Genomic DNA, 23283 nt, shown 5'->3' on the forward strand with positions numbered 1-23283 from the left:
AAAGATTGCCACCATCTTTCTTATAAGCCTCTTTTAAGTATTGAAAGGCTGCGATGAGGTGTCCCCAAAGCCTTCTCTTCTCCAGGCTGAATAACCCAAACTCTCTCAGCCTTTCTTCATGGGAGAGGTGTTCCATCCCCCTGATCACTTTTGTGGTCCTCCTCTGGACCCGCTCCAACAGGTCCATGTTTTTCCTGTGCTGAGGGCTCCAGAGCTGAATGCAGTACTGCAGGTGGGATCTCACCAGAGCAGAGTAGAGGGGCAGAATCACCTCCCTCGACCTGCTGGCCACGCTTCTTTTGATGTAGCCCAGGATACGGTTGGCCTTCTGGGCTGCAAACGCACATTGCTTGCTCCTGTCCAGCTTTTTGTCCACCGGTACCCCCAAGTCCTTCTCAGCAGGGCTGCTCTCAATCCCTTCATCCCCCATGTACTGATACTGGGGGTTGCCCCAGCCCAGGTGCAGGATCCTGCACTTGGCTTTGTTCAACCTCATGAGGTTTACACGGGCTCGCTTCTCGAGCTTGTCCAGGTCCCTCTGGATGGCATCTCATCCCTCAGGCGTGTCAACCGCACCACTCAGCTTGGGGTCATCTGCAAACTTGCTGAGGGTGCACTCGATCCCACTGTCTATGTCATTGATGAAGATATTAAACAGTACCGGTCCCAATATGGACTCCTGCGGGACACCACTCGTCACCGATCTCCATCTGGACCACTACCCTCTGGATGTGACCGTCCAACCAATTCCTTATCCATTGAACAGCCCACCCATTAAATCCATATCTCTCCAGTCTTCTGAAGCTGCTTTCCATACTTCTGACAGGACGAAGAGGAACTTAAGGTCTCTTCAGTTTTCCAGTATGACTAGTTTATAACAGATAATTGGCCCCAACCATTCCTTACTAGTGTTGAGCACTCTGAGCTGCTTGCTTGTTAATTATCCACTTCAAGAATCTGATGTGGAACATTTTTCTTCTGTAGGATAGTTTCAGCTACCTGAGTCCATAGAGACACAAGTTAATGGCTGCTAACGAACTGTGAATTATTAATGTGAAGTTGCTGCTGATAATGATTATTTGTTTAATCACTGCTTCATGGTACAAGTAACAGATAAATATTGATTCTGGAAGATTTGGTACTTTAAGCAATGAAACTTTTGAAGTCCAATTTTTTTCTTGACATGTATACCTCTTGGTTGGATTCTCTAGCATCTAATGATGCAATGTCTGCTCTGGCCCTTTTCTTCTATGGCATCTGTCCTGTACCTGGTCACTGATATTCATGAAACTTGAGTTAAATTCTCTGAAATTAACTACCTTTAATCAAATTCGGTTAAAATCAACCAGTAGACTTATAAGTTATTGAGGGAAAATGGAGAGACTGAGGAGGAAAAATTCTTCCATATTTGTGTCTCCCAAAATACCTGGAAAAAGCCCTCTGATAGCAATTTCAGAGTATATACACTGAAGAACTTCAAATATAAATAATTTCTCAACACAGAGAGGCTTGTGATAAATCATCAAAAGCACTCCAGATACCTGCCCCTATTCTTGTTTATGATCTCATTTTCTTTAATGGAAAATGAGATTAATGAGATGTCTGCTCATCTAGGCTAAAGGTTCAGCATTGCAGATGGCCATATAAAAAAAGCGATACTATCTGCTTGCGTAGTTGAGTTAAAACCTTAGAATGACATGGCAGAAACAGGGATAGTAAACATTCTGGCCAGCAATAGCTGTGGGCTCTTTTGCTCTATGGTTTTATAGTGCCCATTCAGCTCTGATTTTCACTGGAGAGAGAGAAGAACAGCACTGTCAGGTCATTAGTGATCCCACTGCCTTGTCATTATTTCTGCTGCCCATGTGGCTCCACTCCACTGAATGCACTGCCTGTGATTTCATTTGAATACATGGTGATAAAAGATTTGTCCAACCTCAGCTGAATGATAAAACATCCACTCAGTGTCATGGGAGTAAGTATGTCCTTCCTTATTCTCCATCATGTAATCCTGCACCATTAAGGCACCAGAAATGTTAACATTGACTTCAGCGGTGGTAGGACAGTGCTGGACAGTTTTAAGCTTGTTGAAAGTCAGTTAAGTGCAACCAGATGCAGCAAGGCAAGCTTTAAGCACAAGCTAAATGGTCAGCCACTCAGGACAAGCCACCAGGAGCTGTGTCCAAGTTGAACAAGCTGGCAGCATGGGTGCCAGCTGCTGAGGTCCCAGTGGACTGTAAGGTGAGATGGCTACTTCTGTGAAGGTGGCTGCCTGTAGTGGTGGTACTACCTGTAGTGGTGGTACTACCCCCTCCACCGTCCCGCACTCCGCCCCCACAGGAGAACAGGGACAGCAAGCTGCGGTCTTCAGAGCTAGGTCCAGTTACTGCACCTCCCCATCTTTTTTCCTTTCCATTCCCCTCCCGTGACTGGAATGACTGGCCCTTCATACTTGGAGCATCTAACTTCAGGATTTTTTCTATCTTACTGAGGAGACTTGAGCCAGCTTTGATGCACAGAGAAAATGCAATGCGATATTTTCCTATGAAGACTTACTCACTGCTGTTCAAACACTTCTACTCTCTCCCTAGCTTAACTGCTGCAATCCTTTTAGTTTAACACATCCTCCCCTGTATACATGGCACTTAGGAAATGATTCCTTTCTTCCTCACCTATAAACCGTGCTGAGATTTCTTCAGTTTGTTGCCACATAAATGAGAACAAGTGGTGTGTATGCCAGGAAATAGCAAATACCAATCTATTGTCACTTACTTTTTTTATGGCTACTTTCATCTGAGGATATTAAATCACCTTAGAACTATCAGTTAGCTGAGAACAGGTTTTGCTGTGTCTCTGAAGTTAAAAAGTAGTGAAATAAAAGACATTTCAAATTTTTATCCATTTTTTTGTTACCTTTTTTGTTTGTTTGTTTGTTTTTCTTTTGCATTGGTATTGCAGAGCTCAGTGAACTCTCCCAGATTTTGCGTTTTAGAGCTATGTGTAATCTGATCGTCACAGATACAGAGGGGCATTTCAAGTCCATCTTCCTATGCAACTGGTGGTCTGCAGCTCTGAAGTGGAATCACCAAGCTGGACCACACTGACATATGCCTTTCTACTTGCAATAAGTGCATGTTCCTGTGAACAAGATATTTGCATGAAACTGCAGTATAATTCCTTTTTTGTATTCTAGAGAGCTTAAAAGGGTTTCATGTTTCTTAAACAGGTATTCAACTCTTCACAATTCCAGGAATGCAGCCTTTCCCAAGATTTGTGGTGGGAGGGGGGAGGGGATTAAGATCACTTATTTTAAATCCTAAACTAGAGCAACCAATATTTTGAGCTTGAATGGAAAGTTCTTAGACATGGCTGTGATACTTTGGTTATGCCCTTATATGTTCCAGGCACTTTGCTGTCAGGCAGAAAAGTTATGTAGAAATGATATTAATATTTGAAGTTCATCTTTAGTAGAATCTGCACAGGCATGATTGTCCATTGTCTAGCAAATCAGTGATTTCCTAGACAGTGGAACTTCTCATCTTTAAAAATGTGCTTAAAATCATTGTTCCATGTATTTTCTGTGCTTTGTTGGATTAAGACAAAGTACTAAGTGCTGTTAAGTGCTCAGTGCTGCTCTAGGGAATTTCTTCATGAAGGATGTCAAATACTTGTATGTCATGAACTTGCTGAAAAATCATCATCACGATGTTGTGGGTGCCTTCCTTATGGGTAGGTTTATCTCAATGAATGTCTCTGTACTGTCATTTTGATACCTTTCTTATTACCATCACTCACTTGTTCAATGCAAAAAACCCTGATCTTTTTTCTGCTGTCTGAGTGATAGGGTTATCTAAATTGTTCTCCTCCTTCGTTTAGCACTGCAATTCATAATGCTATGAGGAAAACAATTTGTTTCCCATTTCATCATAAATTAAGGCTCTATATTTGTTTCTAGTGGATCTATTTGAAACAGTCAAAAACTTTTAATAGGACTTGGGCACTTACTTCTCCTTCTGTGTTGTTGAAAATATTTCCCTTATGTCATTTACCTTTGCTATGCCCTCAGAAGAATACGGATAAGATTTTCAGCAGCCGTGGGATGACTTTCAACTTCCATTAATTTTTTTCCTTCTTAATTGCTTTGATGTTTTAAAAACCATATCTTATGTTCATGATTATTTTTAGAGCAGTATTGACCAACCACCCCACAGTGTTAGGGGTTTCCCTGCCTTCCCCAGCTTTCTTCTGCTGTAGCATTTTTTACCTTGAGGTAATTGAGCTCTCTGGAAATTTAATTTACTGATGGAAATAATAGCATTCAGGAATGCAAGCTCTTTATCACAGGAATCTCTTTGCAACATCTTGAACTAAAATGAGTTTCATAGTTATCACCAGTATAGAAAGACACAAATATTCAGCAATAATTCTTCTATTTTTAAAATGGTACTTAATTTCTTAATTTGTATTTGATTAGCTGTGAATTGCTAGCTATGTTAAATTTGTATCTTGAATTCTTATGATATTTTTGGTCAGTTGCAGCAAAGAAATCACGCATACTGTCATAAACTTACATTTACATGTTTTGCTTTAACATTAAATCATTCTGCATAGACAGCTTGTAGGAAGATGAAAAAAAAAGAACTATTCTGGGGTCAAAGTCAATATAAAATTCACATCAGCATTAACATAGAAGATATATTTGAGTATGTTATTTAGTAACTTGAACATTTTCAGTGTTCAGTAATTCCATGCTATAGTAAAAGGGATGATTTATCAAAATCTACTGCACAGTCAGTTTATAACAACAAAATAGATGACTTTATTTGCCTGGCTTCAGTGCTATTGAATTATCTACTTGAAAGGTGTAACTATGTAAAATGAACTACTTCATAGGAGGCATCTTCTAAAAAATATTAGTATTACTAGCCATTTCCCCAGTGTCAGTTCAAGAACGTATATAAATTTTAATGGGAAATTATAAATTATTTGGGGACTAATTGAAGGCCCTGAGGTCACTGTAGTTTTATTCCTGAGATATTTTTCAAAACTTCAGTCACAAGAGGTGAGATTTCCAAAAGTGTTTAAGTGATAAAGGACTAAAGTATATAAAGTGCTGATTCTCCAACTCACAGTCTGCAAGTCTGGAAACGTACAACCACCAGTTGCAGGAGGTGGAGGGGATGTCCCAGGGAAAGATTCCCTGCACTTCTGCCATGTTTTGTGGCCTCTGAAGCATGTCCCACTGTCCCTGCCAGAGACCAGAAAGGTGGCTTTCTTCTGCTCTCTTCTAACAAGTTTTATGTTCCTCTTAAAATGGAAAAGTAGAAATCTCATAAAATACTTAAGTAAGTAAATGGCAAAAAGAAATGTTACAAAAATATTTTATTCTTGACAAGTTATAAATGGTATGCTATAATCTGTACTACAGGAAGCTAAAACAGCGCATGAATGATGCATTTTGACTTTACTAATCTGTTGTGACAGAAATTTACTCTCTCTGCTAGGTTAGAGGATGTAGATACAAAACTACTCTGTCAAAACATTTTCTATCAGATTGACTTAGGATCACATGCAATTGAATGAGATACACATTTCTAGGTAATGTACAGCTGGATTTACAGAGTTATCTGAGAAGATGGGTGAAAGTCATGGAAGCTGGATGTCTAACCAGGGGCTGGGTTTGTAGATCCTAATAAATGCTTAGCTGTGTGGTTAGTACTTAGACTTATACGTCACAGGAGAAAAGATGCTCAAACAGACTTAGAATTAGCTCTGGCTGAAACCAGAAATTATATTGCCATACTAGGTGGGTTGTGAAGAAAAACCAGCTTCAAGTTCTGATTTGGTACTAGCTCAGCTTGTCTGCATGGTGCTCTATCATCTAGATGTGCCTGACTTTGGAGAAGTAATTTTGATAATACCAGTGGATTTTTAACTTTTTTTTTTTCTTCCTGTTACCAAAATAAATGCATGAAATAATCATTAGAATGACAGGGAAAGGAGAGGAGCATAAAATCAGAAACTGAGTATTTTTTCTGGCAATGTTTCTTGACTTTGGCTTGGAGCTCTAGTAGAGTATCTGTAAGATACTTGTTATTGATTAAAGTTCAGTTACAACTGAAGAAAATAGATAGAGAAGCACACTCTTATGGATCTGTGTTCTGAGAATGGTTTTACAGCGTATGCTGATGAAATTCTGTCTACTCCCTGCCCCAAAGGTGGGAAGTTATTGTAATTCTTTGATTTACAGATCATGCAGGGAGTGATTAAGCATGTGTATTTTGTGATAGGTGTAAATTAAAAAGGAATGTCAAATACCCTCAAATACCAAAGCACCTCGCTGAGTGTTTTTGCAGATATGTGATTGCCTTTTATAACTGAAGAAAAGATTTAGATATCCAGGAAAAACAGTGTTGCACTTCATGTATATCTATAGCTTCTCATACAAGACTCTCCAAGCACCTGAAGACAGATAAATATTAATAAACAATGTTAACAACACTGGTGTGAATCCTCTGAAATTTGTTGTGTTCAACCCTCAAGAAATACCTTGCTTGCCAAGCATGAATGCTCACATAATTTTTGGAGAATATCTGAGTGCCATATGAATACCTGAATTTGAATTTGAACAAAGGCGGTCATGCTCTAACACTCATACCTGTTGTTCACTGTTTGTTATTTACTCTATTTTCCTGCTTAGGATGTTTCAGGCATCTGTTTGGACAGCAGAAAAAAAGATAAGTCAGTTGGCTTAGATCACAAATCACATGCAATGAATAATGGCTAGCAGGCCGTTGAAGGGAACAGTTTGGAACTCCTCAGGAGGGCTGAAATGTGTTCACCAAAACTTTACCTTTATTACTGAATATAACAGGAATATCTGTTTGCCAGTGTGGCACAAATAAAAAGGCTTATGTTCCCTTATTGACCCATTATCAACTCCCCCCCAAATACAATGATTTTATCAACTCCCTAGTCCAATGGTTTGAGATTAGTGTCAAGAAAGACTCCCAAACTTTTTGAAATTGAAGTTATATATCTATATTTTTTCAGGCAGATCTATAAATTGAAGTGATTTGTCTATCTTAAAAGAGCAAATCAGGGACAAAACCAGAAACAGAATCTAAGACTTTTGATTCTGGCTCTCCAGATCTAAGTAGTAAGTCTTGGTGTCTATTCTATAATCTGTAAAAGAAAATGAAATTACATTAGAAGGAATATTAAGCTGAAAGTATTGCAAGATTGTCATGATATTATAGTCTGTTTTAGTACAGAAATATAATTTTTAAAATAAAGCTTTCAAAAAGCACTAGTATGCAAATGTTTTTCATATGTTGACTTACCATTTTCCTTTGTAGCCCTTTGTACCTCTTGAAAGTCTAATGCATAGTTTTTGGTAAGAGATACCAGCCCTGTACTGCCTGGAACATCTTTCATGACCTAATTTGATTGCATAGAAGACAGAGAACGCAGTAACTGAACAGGCTTCCTTAGGTGTTGAAAAAGCACAGAGTTTAGTTTTTCCATTTATGAATAGACTAATAAGTAAAATATGGTATTTCCTGAGTATCTAGCTCTTGGTAGGGATTAACATTCTGTTTCCCAGGTAATAAAATTAGAGGCCCTCAGAGTTAAATATTCATGTCTGCATTTGCTGAAAAAAGCACACAATCAAAAAAAGATGTATAAATCCTCAGCTACTAGGGTAAAGCATCAGGTTACATTGGTAGTAAAAATGTCCCACCATACAGCTTTTCATGCAAAGCCTGGATCCTTTAAAAAATATCCTAATCTAATTAAAGCCTTCCTTTAGCTGTTACTTATGTGTACAATGATATAAAAGGTTATAAAGACTCCCCAAATTCTTTTTGATAACTGGTTGTTTCCTTCCCACCTTCCCCTTCATCTACTGTGAAATCAGATATCCTGATATCTTTTCCATCTACAACTGCTTATGAAAAATGTGTGAGCAGGGCTTTGTTAAATGATTAACTCCAAAAGAAAAGGAGCTGGATCTGATGACCCAAGAAATCTCATCTAGTCTCCTTGACCTATGAAATGTTTTGGCTCAACTACAAGGAATACGTCAGAATAATTACAGAAGGAGAGAAAAAGCCAAATTACTTTCAATCATTGAATTGCTATGAATCCTTTTTAAAATAAGGTCTAATTGACTAAAGCATTATTTATTTTCAAGTCTTGTAATTGTCCCATTGTCATGGAAGCTTATCAGAAGTACCAAAGCATTGGTATAAAATGAACCTGGCTTATGTTAAATCCCCAATGAGTCAGTCTGTTCGTGACAGATATCACTATCAGCTATATGGCCATCCAAAAACCCTAAGTCTTGTAAAATAGAAACAAAACAACAAAAAAGGCTTGTTTAGTTTTCAGTCAGAGACCTCAGTTTATATATGGGAGAGAGATTCTTCCTGTTTAAATGATAAGTGAGCTGGGATTTTCCAGAACTCCTATTTTAACTTAACTTCATTTCATCAAAGTCAACAAGACTGACTGGAATAGCAAGCTGAGCAAGGCTGAACCTCTTAGAAAAATCTATCATCTCATTCTCCAGGGTGCGGAAAAGAGATTGCTTTTTTTCTTATATGAGTTCTGTGGAACATGTGTCCAATGTAGGAACCTATAACTCCTCCTTTCTTCAGGTAAAAATTTTCTAGATTATAAGAAACTTCTAGAACTGAGTCAGTGCCTTTGGATTTGTTTTTGGTATGCCCAGTTGGATTTTTAAATGTACTTAAAAATCTAGTCCATAAAATGTTCCTAGGAAGTGTGCTAGTGATGAACTAAAATAAGAAGGCTTGAAAAACACCAGAAAAATAGAATTAGGCCAAAAATATTAAATGAAAAGAAAAAGGGGAAGTACTTGTTTCATAGTTAACTTTGCATACATTTTGGCTAAAGTTTCGGAAAGGCTACAGACAAGACTGACACATATTCGCTGTACAGCTGTTGTTTTTCAAACAGACCACCCCCTGCACTTCCCCTGCCAGCCCCTTTCATAGAAGATTTTGTACTTGGACGTTTTTAATGCCACTATAATGTAATGCTTTGTCCTCTTTTTTTAGCTACAGTTGCCAATTGTGGCAAGCTGTTTGATGCTTTCAACATGTGAAATAAACAGGCCTTAGAGATAAGGCTGATGGTATCAAATTCTTTTAGACAGTATCTTGTGCCAAATTTGAACTGCAGTCTTCAAAGCTGAAACGCTGTATGAGGACTATGCAGTTGTAGCAGTATATGAATGCTGGTTGCTTTTCTTGTAGATGGGAGATGATTTTTATTGCTGTTTGTAAATTTGGTGGTGAGAGCAAAAGTTGTCTAATGCAAAAATATTGTAATACTAGTGTCTTGCCCCCCGTGTTTTTTCTCCTGTTGATCCTGTAAAATGGCTCTGCAAGAAGAAACAGAGCTGTTTCTCTGCCTTTTGATCTCTGCACAGATATCTGTGTTCACCTCTTGCTCCATGGGAGACATTTGGACAAGATGGAAATTTGAGGTGACACAATACAGCAGGTAGCCTGAAGACAGTGACAGTCCATGAAAATATCCTTGATCACTGTAGTCTATAATTATGGGTGGTGGTGGTGTGTTAACAAATTTTACCAAAAAATGCTCTGAATTTAATTTTTACCTTTAGTTTCATTTTACCATTTCACAAATGAAAACATGGCAAACCATGTCCAAACACTTGTGTGTGTAAGACAGACCCAACTGTGCTCAGTTTTTCCAGGAGCCTGACTGAGAGCCCACAGCTATGAGAGAAGGGCAGTGCACGTACTCAGTAGCACAGAAGCCGGAGAGAAACACGCTGACATGTGTTCACTCAAAGAGGTAGGAATCAGGCATAACCTCACCAATAGTCCCTTCCTCTAGACACTGCTTGAGGAACCTCAGAGGTTACAAAACCGCCTGGGTTTAACACTGCTGCAAAATCCTCTGCAATTTAGCTTGAAAGACCATCACTCTGCCTGGGTCATCACATTCTCACTGAGAGTTGTAGAGGTGCAGCCATCTCAGAGATGTGCAGAAGAGCACCAAGGTCCTTCACAAGCAAATCTTTCTTACCATCAGCTTTACTGAAAGCCCAAATTTGTTAACTGTCCTTCTGGAGGAGCTTCCAAGGATGATAACATTGCTGGAGGCCAGCTGATTATGGAAGGTGTGACCATTTCTGCCCTGCTCGGCATAGCTTTCTAGCCACTGACCTGTTCTCCTTCCTTTCCTCTAAGATTCAACATGGAATTGTATAAATTCACCCATGAAAAGAAAGTTGCTGGGGTTTGTTGTTATTTAAAACAGGAGTGTTTTGTAGTGACAGGCAATTAAAGAGGTGGTGCTTTCTGAACATGACATATCGCCTAGTAATGGAGGCAGCGCTCTGTGAGACATGCGATGGCTTGTGATACGTCATGAGGGAATTTAGTTAGAAATTAACTTGTGTCTAATCTGACCAGTAGGTTGTTTCAGGTGATTCAGTCAATGCAAAAGTGTGGATGGAGGGATGCTTTTTTGCAGGCAGGTGAGGGAAGGGGACTAATTTGCATTTTTAAAGCTAGAGATAGCAAATTTGTTGTCCTTCTCTTGAAACTGCCTTCAAGTAAGACTGTTAATTGTTGAACTTTTCCTTGAAGGGAAGAAAAATAAACAGAAATAAATACTTGAACAGTTGCATACACCCAATTATCACATAGGGGACATTAAGGCCATACCTTGAATAACATAAATCAGCACAGCTCTACTATTTTTAGTGCAGTTTCATAGTTTCATTGCCCTGAGTGTTTAAATTCCAGGTTCTCATATATATTTCATAATCAGTTTGAATGACTATAATGTTTCAGCCTTCAAATTTATTCACTAGACAATTTTGATCAGGTGAAACGGGTAAAAACAGACAGGGATTTAATTTCTACTGGTTATTTGGAAAATGTATGTATGACATATCAATAGAGATGTTTCTGTGTATTCATTCTGGCCTTGTCCCAGGTTGCATGACACATTTCTGTCTTCTAGGTGTTCTTTTTTTCTGTTACCCTTTCAAATTTGTTATTTAAAATCTAGGCAAATGGACCTAGAAATGTTTTTCAATTTAAAAGGTGGAAACAATAATTTTGTTTTAGTCTGTAGATACAGATTTTGTAAAAATAATGTTTTAATGAACCATAAATAAATTCAGCTGGTTTTGTGGCCTTTTACAATTCTAAAGAAAGAAGTTGATGCTTTGGAATTTAACATGCTATATTGTTCTTTGTAACCTGGACATTGCAACATTTCATGGTGGCTGATACCCAGAGATCCAAATACATAAGCAGTTACATATATGTTGAAAGCAACTGAGGTTTTTTCCCATTGCCAAATGCGAAGTGGAGGACAAAAATAACCTAAATGGGGAAATATCTAAAAAACAGAAAAAGGCAATAGAATTAGATTTTTAAAGTGCAGCAACTTCAAGTTTTAATACATAAAATAACCATGCATAAAAGAATTTGCTTTTTAAGTGTGTATCAGTTTTACTTTGGCAGTATTCCTAGCATTGACTTGACAGCATTTAACAGAAAAATATTATGGTCTTGATACTTAGATCAGGTGCATGTTCTGTAGGACTGCTGATGAAATAATTTAGTTTGGTGTCTAAGACTCCAAACTAATATTTGTATTGAATATTATCTTGCTCCACAAGTGGCCTTATAAAATTCAATGGGACCTTTACTCGAGCAAGACGTTCCCACAGCTGAAGGATAATCACACAATTATCAGTTCCTTCCTCTAAAATTAAGATCTAATTATGTGTTTCCTTTACTTGAACAGTCTTGTTTACAGAATTCAGTTCTTGATTTTTAACATGTGAAAGGGAAAGGGGTTGGAATTTTATATTGGACTTAAGACATTTCTTTTAGTAACAAAACTATATTTTTCAGAACCTATATTAATGCACATTGAGAAACTTCCCTGCTTTTGCACCTGTAAATTATCATTGAGTGTGTATGGCACTATCAATTACTGTTGATTCCTGCAGTGGAAAAGTGATCATTTTCCTTGTTATGCCAAGGAGAAGAGAGAGGCCACCCTGCTTCTGTTTAACACTGTTTAACACTGAAGGTTATTACTGGCTGATGGCTTTCAATACCCACTGTGGTCATTAACTGTGTCAAATAACTGTCAGCTGCAGGAGACAAAGAAGCTCCAAAAAAATGATTCTAACTGTTTTGGATAAATGAATGCAGAGGGTTGGATGAGTCTCAGAGCCACTGAGGTTTTGCTGATATCTCAAACCATACTGAGTTTGCAAACCTTTTTGAAGCCTAATATTTTCTTATTGTGCCCTACCGAAAGAAATGTTCCCTCTATTAATTGCAGTCCACACTAAATCTAAACAGACACTCATAAATAGAGAAGGTTTGGACTTTTCTCCATACCATCTTGTTTCCAGGTGTCCTGTAAGATTCTGAATTTTAGAAGCAGACACGTCTATTTCCTGCTAGTAATCAGTTAAGATTTTCTCCTCTGAAAGGAAGCATCATGGACAGTGCTTGTTGATACATCCGTAAAATGCCATGAACTTTACAGAATTATAAAAATACATTTTTTTAATTGATTAAACCTGTTTGGCAAAGAGACAAAAATGCTAGAGATACAAAGAGAGAAGGAAGTGGGAGAAATGGGAACCAATTTATGAATTAAATAACTATTTAATTGAGCTCACATAAATAAAAGTCTTCAGTCCTTTCCAGAGCTTCTTTACACAATTATATCTTCCATCAAATCATTCTTAGTTGAGATTTTTCTTTTGTGCCCTGCCAGTGCTTTACATCTGGTTTATGCAGAGGTCTTGAACATCTTACAGATACCATCATGTCATGATTCTTGTTCATTTGATTCAGCACAAACCTGATTTTTGAAGCAAGATGCTAGGTTGTATGCATGAGATTAACAACTACCTTGTTAAAAGGTCAACAAACCATTCTTTTTATCCCATGTAAGCACACTTTACAGCAGGTGATAAACTCCTATTCTACTCTACTGTCCCTCTGTAACAATCAGTGAAAGGAAAAGATTGTTTAGCTCTTCCTCTGGTATATTTGTCGCTATCTTCTCCACAGATCTATTCACAAAGTTTTCCTTTCTTCACACTTCTTTCCTTTCCTCTCTATTCAGTTAATAATTCCATCCATTTTGCATTATTTTGTTAGAAATTTTGTTTCTAGCCCAATCAGTTCTTTTTTCCCACTTTCCTGAGTAGAATGCCAACCCCAAAAGCCTTTTAGTTAGGACTTGAGTAGACTTGGCAAAGAATTGTTGTTTAAAAATGTATTAGCTCGTGCATTTCAATGGACTTGTTTTTAAGCATCATTATAGGATTATTGAACACCTTTTAAAATGTAGGATCTGGCTGTACGGAAACTGTTTAAAGGTATGAAGTCCTATATAGATCCAGTGCCTAAAATCATGTTAAAATCTCTGTGCTGATTTGGTTTTAAATACAATGTAGTGCAGTTTCACCAGTCTTTTGCAGGTACTTTAAGATGCTGCGCGACCTCTGAACCAACCAGACGCCATACTGTCAGGGTTAATGAGGCACTCAGTCCAAGCTAATAAGCTCCGCTGGGAAGCAGGAGACATTAACTGAGGTTCAGAGTCTTGCTACAAGCCTCTGGTCAGCTGAAAGGAGGGGCAGAGCACATCTGCTTAGTGTACCTAGAGAATACATTCAGGGTTATGTGAAAAGATCATGTACTTTGACCTTTTTGGGGAAACTTGTAGACATGGTAGTAAAGACTCAAATTCTTGGTTTTCTAAATAGTTTGAAATATGCAAAACACGTTCATTTGTCTATTAACATAGCAGTGAAGTCTGTAACGGTTTTCACAGAGGAAGAACTATTTGTTATCTCAGCATTCTTCTCATTTTGCAAAGGATTTTGATTGCATGCCATTCCAAGATCATGTGTTGTAATCGTTAGGAGTGATATATCCCTATCAGTCACAGATGCTGAGTGAGTAGTGAACCATGTTCTATTTGGTTTCTCCACCCTAAAGGCAGAGTAACTCTATCAGTGTTAGGCGAGTTGCTTTTGATGCATATGTGGGTGAATACAGGCAAAGCTGAGGATAATCAAGTTGTTCCATTTAAGTGAATTCCCGAATCACATCTCTACTTTCAACACTTGTTTCTGCTTTTTTTTATCCATACATTTTGAAAAAAGCCACAAAAAATACCACAGTGACACCAGAATTAAATTTGTAAGCTTAACCATTGTGTTTCTTGCAATACTGTAAAGTAGTAACTATAATCTTTACTGTGACTGACAACTGTAATAAATCTCTCTGATCAGTAAGTGCAAGTGCTATGCTATGTGAACTGCTTTGAGAACAAAGAGGGAGGACAACACTATTAAAAACTGATTGAAAGGTCACAGTTCTTTTCATCAGGCTACTTAGTCCACAGAGTGTGGAAGTGAAAACCCCGCTGGGACATGCAACTGTGAAGAAAAAGCTGTTTAAGAACAAGTACGAGATAAAAAAAACAAAATTCAAATAGTCATCAGTGACTATTCTTATCAATGACTATTCTTTTAGATGAGTTCTGGTAAAGGGGATAACCCTAAAATAGATCCTTCTATTGTGGACATCCCAGATTAGAATCATAGAATCATTTAGGTTGGAAAAGACCTTTAAGAACACTGAGTCCAACTGTAAACCTAACACTGCCAAGTCCGCCACTAAACCATGTCCCATCTACATGTCTTTTAAATATCTCCAGGGATGGTGACTCAACCACTTCCCTGGGCAGCCTCTTCCAAGACTTGATAACCCTTTCAGTAAATAATTTTTTCCTAATATCCAATCTAAACCTCCTCTTGTCCTATCACTTGTTACTTGGGAGAAGAGATCGACACCCACCTCACTACAACCTCCTTCCAGGTGGTTATAGAGAGTGATAAGGTCTCTTCTCAGCCTCCTTTTCTCCAGGCTAAACAACCCTAGTTCCCTCAGCTGCTCCTCATAAGACTTGTTCTCCAGACCCTTCACCAGCTTTGTTGCTCTTCTTTGGACATGCTCGAGCACCTCAATGTCTTTCTTGTAGTGAGGGGTCCAAACCGAACACAGTATCCAAGGTGCGACCTCACCAGTACGATCACTTCCCTCGTCCTGCTGGCCACATTATTCCTGATACAAGCCAGGATGTTATTGGCCTTCTGGGCCACCTGGGCACACTGCCGGCTCATATTCAGCCTGGCTGTCGACCAAGAACCCCAGGTCCTTTTTTTCCGGGCAGCTTTCCAGCCACTCTTCCCCAAGCCTGTAGCGTTGCATGGAGTTGTTGTGACCCAAGTGCAGGACCTGGCACTTAGCTTTGTTGAACCACATATAATTGGCCTTGGCCCATTGATCCAGCCTGTCCACATCCCTCTGTAGAGCCTTTCTACCCTCAAACAGATCAACGTTCCCACCCAACTTGGTGTCGTCTGCAAACTTAGTGAGGGTGTACTTGATAGTCTTGTCCAGATCATTGATAAAGATATTCAAGAGAACTGGCCCCAATACTAAGCCTTGGGGAACATCACTTGTGACCAGCCGCCAACTGGATTTAACTCCATTCACTACAACTGTTTGGGCTTGGACATCCAGAAACAGAATAACTGTGCTGTCAAACATCAAATACCTGTGAGAGCTCAGTGTGGCCTCTTTGCTGCTTCACAAGAGCTCAGGCAATTATTAAACTTTTACCATCTTGCTGGACTTGTAGCTGAACTGTATAAGACATGCTGTTCCTAGATGGTAAACACAAGGCCCTCTGTCAGTCATTTCTCTTTGATAATTTGCCTGCTTTCTTCTGTTCACAGCTCTCAGCACCCATGCTGTTCAGAGTTTACTTACTCTATTTTGTCTCTCCCAGGGGTAACTCATGTGGTGCTGATTGGTCTTCATCATCCACTTTGTTTCTATCCACATTTCTCCAGATGATGAGGTTTGTCTGGGGAGGTTTTTCTCCCCTGTTGTTTTTTTAGTTCACTCCCAAGATGAATGTCAATTAAATTTTACATCTGTTTCTGTTTCTTTCTCTGTTGCAACATAAAGCTGTAACTGTCCCTTCTGTAAATTCTGTAGCAATAGCTCTGCTGAGTTCCGTTTGATTGGTGAGACAAAATCATTTATATATCTGCATTTCTTACAAATTTTTTGTGTCAGTTTCAAACCAGTAAGAATTGGTACTTGGTAGTCATATGAGCCAAGAATCTGGCCAATAAAGTCATAGTCTGTTTTGCAAATCAGTAAATTCCTGTTCCTTAAGATGTATTTTGGCTTGCAAATCCACTGCAAATCCACCTACATTTTATCATTTGATTATATCTGGACTAAGTAGCACTTTCCTCCTGCTGCTTGTCAAGGTGTATATATTCCAGGTCGTATTTAATAATGCAGCTTCCTAAAGTGATCTCTTTTCTGCATGAATGTTGGCTCTGACCTTCACTTTGTTGAGCTCAGTTCATTACATATTCTCTCTTGGTTGCTTCTGCACTCTCTAGGGAATACTCTCATCTCAGCACACAAGAGGTTTCACTGCTAATGAAAATCCCTAAGCATGACAATTAAAATTTACTCTGCTGAGCTCAATCTACGAAAAACAACACTGTATATTGCTGTTAATAATCTAGATCTTATTAAAACCAACTTGAGTTATTTATTTCCATGTCAAGTCAAAGTAATTTACATGCATATAATAAACTTACATCTAAAGGGTTAAACAAAATGAGCCAGATTCTGGCCTTAGTCTCGCTGGAACCACAGACATCTGTTCCAATATAACTTAGTAAAGATACTGCTCCAAAATAAGCGACTCCAGTGTTTCTTTCTTCAGATAGTCAGAACAAGCTAGTGTCTAGTGTCACCATTACAGAAAAGGAAGACTTATTCCATTGTTGTGTATCTCAATTTCCCTATGCTGTTTGACCACTTCCCATGCTGAGAATACTGTCTGAAATGAACAATCTAAAAATGTTTTAGAGTAAAAATCTTTCCTCAGAAAATCTATTATGGCTATTTCTTGCATTGCTCTGACAAGAATTGAATGAGTTTCTAAAACAAGTTTAATTAGAATGAGTAAATAAATGCTCCGCGTAGGATGGAGAGAAATGGTACGGAGGGATTATCTGTGTCCATTTGGGTAAATCTGAATAATCATTTATGATAGAATTGTCTCTGATGTAAATACTTCTGTATTTCATACCTCTGTGCATATCTCTCTGTCATTCTTCCTCTCTGTTGAAAAGAGTTTTCTGAATTAATGACAGTTTAGTAATGGTAGAGGTCCAACTCATCTCGATTTATATCTCATCAACCTGGCATACAGTCCACAAAAGCTGTAAAGAAAGTAGCTGTCCCTGCCTTTTGAGTCACTTAACCTCTAAGTCATGCAAAGCACCTATACAAGGCCTCTCTGACGCTGGAAGGGAAGTCAAAATATGCCTTTAAGTTAATACTTCCCCATTTCTTTCCTGTCCCAAGAAAGAAGCCTGAGCTTCTTCCCACTCACAGAACCTCAGGCAAGGATCTACCCCATTGACACTTCCTGAGGCAACCCACTGGGTGTTGCTACAGCAGGGACAGCTGTGGAGTTCAATTTAGTATTTATTCTTCCCTAGGAATGTATCCATGAGTCAAATCTCCATCTCTGCCAAACGCTAATTCTTGGTATAGGTGCTGATGCCTCGTCCATTTGGCTTCAAGCCTCTGTATGGGCAGGAGTCACAATACCAATAGCATTTATCAGCTGTGTTTCACCACCATCTCTGTTATAACTACACTGTAATTTTAAACAACTGGAAAATTAACCAAATTCCATATATTTAAAGGGAAGACCCTTACCTGATCACAATGCATGAGGGTATTCAACATATTTTTTGTTTAACATAAGTAAGAAATAAAAAGTTTAGAATTAGAATTAGAATGGGAATTGAGTTAATCAAGTTGAGTCTTAAATAAAATTAATAACCATGGTAAACTATAATGAAAGTGAGATGTGTGTCTCATGAGTCTTTATTCAGCACAGTATTAACTCATTTTGGAATCATAGAACCATAGAATCATAGAATAGTTTGGGATGGAAGGGACCTTTAAAGGCCATCTAGTCCAAACCCCCTGCCATAGGCAGGGACATCTTCAACTAGATCAGGTTGCTCAGAGCCCCGTCCAACTTGACCTTGAACGTTGCCAGGGATGGGGCATCTACCACCTCTCTGGGCAACCTGTGCCAGTGTTTTACCACCCACATTGTAAAAAATTTCTTCCTTATAGCTAGTCAAAATCTACTCTCTTTTAATTTAAAACCATTCCCCCTTGCCCTGTCGCAACAGGCCCTACTAAAAAGATTGCCGCCATCTTTCTTATAAGCCCCCTTTAAGTACTGAAAGGCTGCAGTAAGGTCTCCCCGCAGCCTTCTCTTCTCCAGGCTGAATAACCCCAACTCTCTCAGCCTTTCTTCATAGGAGAGGCATTCCATCCCCCTGATCACTTTTGTGGTCCTCCTCTGGACCCGCTCCAACAGGTCCATGTTTTTCCTGTGCTGAGGGCTCCAGAGCTGGATGCAGTACTGCAGGTGGGATCTCACCAGAGCAGAGTAGAGGGGCAGAATCACCTCCCTCAACCTGCTGGACATGCTTCTTTTGATGCAGCCCAGGATACGGTTGGCCTTCTGGGCTGCAAACGCACATTGCTTGCTCCTGTCCAGCTTTTTGTCCACCGGTACCCCCAAGTCCTTCTCAGCAGGGCTGCTCTCAATCCCTTCATCCCCCAGCCTGTATGGATACCGGGGGTTGCCCCAACCCAGGTGCGGGACCTTGCACTTGGCTTTGTTCAACCTCATGAGGTTTACATGGGCCTGCTTCTCGAGCTTGTCCAGGTCCCTCTGGATGGCATCTCGTCTCTCAGGCGTGTCAACCGCACCACTCAGCTTGGGGTCATCTGCAAACTTGCTGAGGGTGCACTTGATCCCACTGTCTAGGTCATTGATGAAGATATTAAACAGTACTGATTCCAATATGGACCCCTGCGGGACACCACTCGTCAGTGATCTCCATCTGGACATTAAGCTGTTAACCACTACCCTCTGGATGCGTCTTTCCAACCAATTCCTCACCCACCGGACAGTCCACTCATCAAATCCATACCTCTCCAGTTTAGAGAGAAGGATGTTGTGGGGGACCATATCAAAGGCCTTACCAAGGTCCAGATAGATGACATCTGTAGCTCTTCCCATTACAACAGATGTAGTCAGTCCATCATAGAAGGCCACTAGGCTGGTCAGGCAGGACTGGCCCTTTGGTGAAGCCACGCTGGCTGTCTCAAATCACCTCCCTCTCCTCCATGTGCCTTAGCATAGCCTCCAGGAGGATCTGTTCCATGATCTTCCCAGGCACAGAGGTGACACTGACTGGCTTGTACTTCCTCGGGTCTTCTTTTTTTCCCTTTTTAAAAATGGCGGTAATGTTTCCCCTTTTCCAGTCAGTGGGAACTTCACCGGACTGCCACGACTTCTTAAAGATGATGGATAGTGGCTTAGCAACCTCATCCGCCCGTTCCTTCAGGACTCATCAGGTGGATGGATCTCATCAGATCCCATGGACTTGTGCACCTTCCAGTTCCTTAGACGCTCTTGAACCTGATCTTTTCCTACAATGGGTGGCTCTTCATTCTCCAAGTCACCGCCTTTGCCTTCTGAGGCTTGGGCAGTGAGGCTCGAGCACTTGCCGGTGAAGACTGCGACAAAAAAGTCATTGAGTACCTCAGCGTTCTCCATATCCTGGGTAACCAGGTCTCCCATTTTGTTCCAGAGAGGGCCCACATTTTCCCTAGTCTTCCTTTTATCCCTGACGTACCTATAGAAGCTTTTCTTGTTGCCCTTGATGTCCCTGGCCAGATTTAATTCTCTCAGCACTTTAGCTTTCCTAACCTGATCCCTGGTTGCTTGGACAATTTCTCTGTATTCCTCCTAGGCTATCTGTCCTTGCTTCCACCCTCTGTAAATTTTGGTTTTTCTTTATAACTTTCATTCTTCATTATAACTTTACATTTAAATGGTATTTTCTCTTACAAAAGTCCAAAAGAAGTCACATTATGTTTGTGAGATGTACACGAAAAGTGCTTAATTTCTTAACATTTGATACCCTTTGAATTAATCAATAAATATCCTTCCTTAGAAAACCTTTCAGAGGTCTTCGAGTCAGACTTTAAGCCAGGACTCTGAAACTGTTAGAATATACAAAGTTAGTGAGGCTCAATGTTGGTAGAAATACTAGGAAGAACAACATTGTACTTCCCAAGTTCCAGTTAGAGTTTTCCTTAAGGCACAATGAAAGTACTAGAAGTCTTCAAGGTAAATATATCCAGTCAAGAAATTTCAATCTGTGACTTTTACAAGAAAACATTTTTTGAAGTCTTAACAAAACATTGTGAAATCTGAAAGTCGAATTCTTAAATTCATATGAGAATTACAATGGGGGTTGTCGCTGGAATATTTCATATGCAGGTAATTTATTTGCTAATTTATTAATAGAATTTGAAGTTTAGAAATCTTTTCATTTAAGATTAATCATTAGCAACTCATATTTTTTTGATCTGAGAGCTTTTCCTTCAATGTTAAAAATATACTAGGATGTAAATCACGGTGTTGTAAATTTTTAAAACTACAGAAAGACTAACGCTTGAAATTTTTAAGAGGCAGAGTTTATTACTGTTATTGTAGTAAGGAATTTTGTATTACTGTTGAAGTTTTCCTATTTCTAGGTTCCAACTAGGAAAATCTGAAACTGGTACAGTACCATTGAGTTATCTCCAGTGGTTTTCTGCAAAAGAGTCATTGTGTGACTAAAAGAAGACATTTTTGGCATATGATGCATATGTATGGCAGTATCTCACAAGGCAGAGAAGTTCTGCCGATATAGGAACAAAAGATGAAACCTCATTTGTGAAATAAGTGGTGTGCTGCAGCTCACTCATATATGGAGAAACCAGGCAAATAAATGGAGATTAAATAGGGCATTTTGCATACATTTAGGAAGGAAAAGTATTCTGCATGTACAAGCCAAAACAAGCAATTTGTTGGTTAAATAATGACCATAGACTTGGGTGTGTGAATGCAACAGAATGCAGCATTCATATCTGAATGATTAATAAAAGAATTCTCTGAAAGATTTGCTTTGGTTTTAGGCACACATTTTTAGGCCCATTTCTGAGAATGTACATCTGCCTTTAAAAACTGATCAGTGTTTGTCCTGGTTCTGGCTGGGACAGAGTTAACTTTCTTCCCAGTAGCTTGGGGGATGTGCTGTGTTTCAGGTTTGGTATGAGAGGAGTGTTGATGACCCACTGATGCTTTGGTTGTTGCTGGGTGGTGCTTGCACCAGGGACTTTTTGTTTCTCTTTTCGGCCTCCCATGCCCTGCCAAGTGCAGGGGAAGCTGTAGGGGGGGAGCATAGCCAGGGTGGTTGACCCAGCTGGCCAATGGGGTATTCTATACCATGTGACATCATGCTCAGTATAAAAAGGGGTGGTGGGGGGTTCACCCCCTGTTTGTGACACACGGTCAGCGGTTGGTGAGCACTTGCATTGTGCATTGCCTGCTTTGTATATTCTGCTATTGTTGTTATCATTGTTGTTTTTATTGTTCTACTTCATTTTATTTCAATTATTAAACTGTTTTTATCTCAACCCGGGAGTTTTCCTACTCAGGCCCTCCCGATTCTCTCCCCCATCCCACTGGAGGAGGGGTGGTCAGTGAGTGGCTGCGTGGGGTTTAGCTGCTGGCTGGGGTTAAACCACGACAGTGTTTTACATCAAATGGTAAAGTGATGGCCTCAAAGACATTAACATCATGGTGCATGTTCCTAGTATAGGTAGTAGCTTTGTCATGGAAATCAGCAAACAATTCAGATTGAAATTAAAAAGTAGGATGTTTATGGTAATTTTTTAGAAATAAGGGAGAGAGGAATTTTTTACATTTACATGCAAAAGGCAGATCTTCTGACATGAATTCACAACTGCATCTCTTCTGGCCAGCTTTTCTCATTGTGCTCTCCAGTGAAAAGGATCCAAGGCGTGCTGAGTTTAGGCAGAATCTTTTATGTGTGCATTTGTGATTTATAATAAACTTGGGCCTCTGGGGAGGTGTTAGAGCAAAGGAAAATTTTAAAGAAGATAAAATCTAAAAGCTTTTAAATTTTATTTTTCAAATCTCACTGTGAGGATAAGTGACTAAAAGGACTATGATGCTCAATAACTAATTTCCTATTCCTGTGCAGTGTAAGATCTTCTAGATAAAATGCATCACATTAGTGAAAAACCCAAACACCTATTTAATTAAGATATTGCATCATGAAAGGCAGGAAAGAGCCTCCTGAAAGTGCTCTGTAATGCACACAAAGCACTTTTACTTATTTCAATTCAATTTGAAAGTCAAGCATTGTAAAATCACCAAGCATTTTCCTTATCGGCATAATTTATGAAGTAGAATTTCTGGAACTGCAGTTGTTTGCTTAGTTTCCATTTTCTCTCCTATTCTCAGTAAAATAATCATGTTCATAACTCACTAGCAGCAGAAAAAAAAGAACTCTTCTTCCACAACAGCTTACAAAAGTGTATTCAACTCAGATTTCCTATACATTAATACCCCTTAGTTACTCCAAACACTTTCTGTTTGTGTATAAAAGTGTTCATACTGAAATTTTCTCACTTTTGAGTAATTGAGTGCAATATCTTCTAATGTTATTAGAACCACAATGCAATAAAATATAAAAAGATGCTGTCACTAGCTGATTCAGTTACATTTTTCATATCAATTTTTAACCCCAGAGACTGTGAAATGTGTCATACTATTGTCTCCAATTCTTATAAATTGGCCAGCATGATTCAGAGCTAGCAGGAGCCTCATAGCCTTCTGGCTGTGGCTTGGGATCTCTCTCCAGAGAGCAAATCAAGTGTCAGAGTGCATCTTTACGTTAGAGTGAAGGAACTATAACTTACTATTTCAAAACTTGTGGTTTTGAAATAACCATAGTGAACTCGCAGATAACTACATGATTTGAAACTCAGAATTACACTCCCTGTAATCACACTGTCATTGATGGGGTCCATGGGCAGAACTAAGCCCTTAACTCTGGTATGTGTAACCATCACCAGCTGCATTTTTGCATCATTTGAGTGCATTGTGAAGATGTGTGGAGTGGTAGAACCATCACAGAACTGAAGAGTCACTGTGACAGTCAGTAGC

Source organism: Calonectris borealis, chromosome 13 (genome assembly GCF_964195595.1).
Source record: "Calonectris borealis chromosome 13, bCalBor7.hap1.2, whole genome shotgun sequence".
Taxonomy (NCBI): domain Eukaryota; kingdom Metazoa; phylum Chordata; class Aves; order Procellariiformes; family Procellariidae; genus Calonectris; species Calonectris borealis.